General features: G+C 38.8%; 1 pseudogene; it reads right to left on the bottom strand.

The window, feature by feature from the left end:
- Window positions 1–995: 995 nt before the first annotated feature.
- Window positions 996–1,145, bottom strand: part of LOC102857248 — a 2,049-nt pseudogene continuing 1,899 nt past the window's right edge.

Genomic DNA, 1,145 nt, shown 5'->3' with positions numbered 1-1,145 from the left:
AGTGCTTGAAACAACATATTATGTTTTGTGTAGAGTCAACAAAAGAGGAAGACTCTTAATTAGATAGTCACAGCGGCTGCAACAAAAGGTTTGAGCATGGAAAAGATCATGAGAATAGTGCCAGATAAGGTAAGATTTTGACCTGATGAACATCAACTTCCACAGCCCTGAGACCAGAGGAAATAGATGGTGCCCAGCTATCACCACTCAACAACCTAAAAATAGAATATCCTGAATAGGGTGAGAGGATAGGGAGCAAAACTCAAAAATATTAAAAAGGCAAAGTTTATCAGTCTGATAAAGCCTGGTGAAAGCTGTGAGACTATGGTGCTTAATCCCCTTCAACCTGGAATAAACTCACCCCTTGTCTCAACTTTCAGCCAAACAGATAAGTATATAAAATAACCAATAATGGCAGGGTGTCATTCACTCCTTAGAATAACCTACCATATGAGGACAAAAGAGCAGCAATGCCCTAGATAAAGCCCTGAAGGGAGTAAGGGGTGGAATAGAAGGGTTAGTGGAGATGAGAACTACAAAGAGGAAGTGGGAGAAAGTACAATACAAAGAGGAAGTGGGAGAAAGTACAATCATATTGTTAAGTATTCCAAGTAATATCATAAAACAAAATATGTATGAAAGGTTAAAATAACACATATTATAAAAACATGGTATCTTGTTAATAATTTGGAGAAAGCATCTCAAGAAATTTTAATATTTATTGTATGTCAAAATAGCAATACTTTTGTATTCTTTTTTTTTTTGGTGCCAACTCTAAACACATCTTTATTTGAGACATTGCATTTTCCACTTACAATACAGTGATAATAAAGTGCAATGTTAATTCCTTTCCCTATGCACATTCTATATTCAAGTATTGAGAATGCCCAGAAATTTAGCCTAGCAGTTTAGACTTTTCAACTGCAGTGTGCTACAAATTTGGGTGCTTCAAAATTTAACTGTGGGACAATGAATGCTAAAGTATGCCGATTGGTTTAGGCAACCTCTTCAATGGTGGGTCCAGAAGAGGCGCCACCAGATGGAGGAGCTCCACCACCAGGGAAGCCACCAGGCATGCCTCCGGTCATGCCTCCAGCACTCTGGTACAGCTTGGTGATGATGGGGTTGCAGACCTTCTCTGGTTC

The sequence above is a fragment of the Elephantulus edwardii genome, unplaced genomic scaffold, assembly GCF_000299155.1.
Source record: "Elephantulus edwardii isolate Elephantulus edwardi_28Jun2011 unplaced genomic scaffold, EleEdw1.0 scaffold00050, whole genome shotgun sequence".
Lineage (NCBI taxonomy): Eukaryota > Metazoa > Chordata > Mammalia > Macroscelidea > Macroscelididae > Elephantulus > Elephantulus edwardii.
This window is presented reverse-complemented; position numbering and strand designations above follow the sequence as displayed.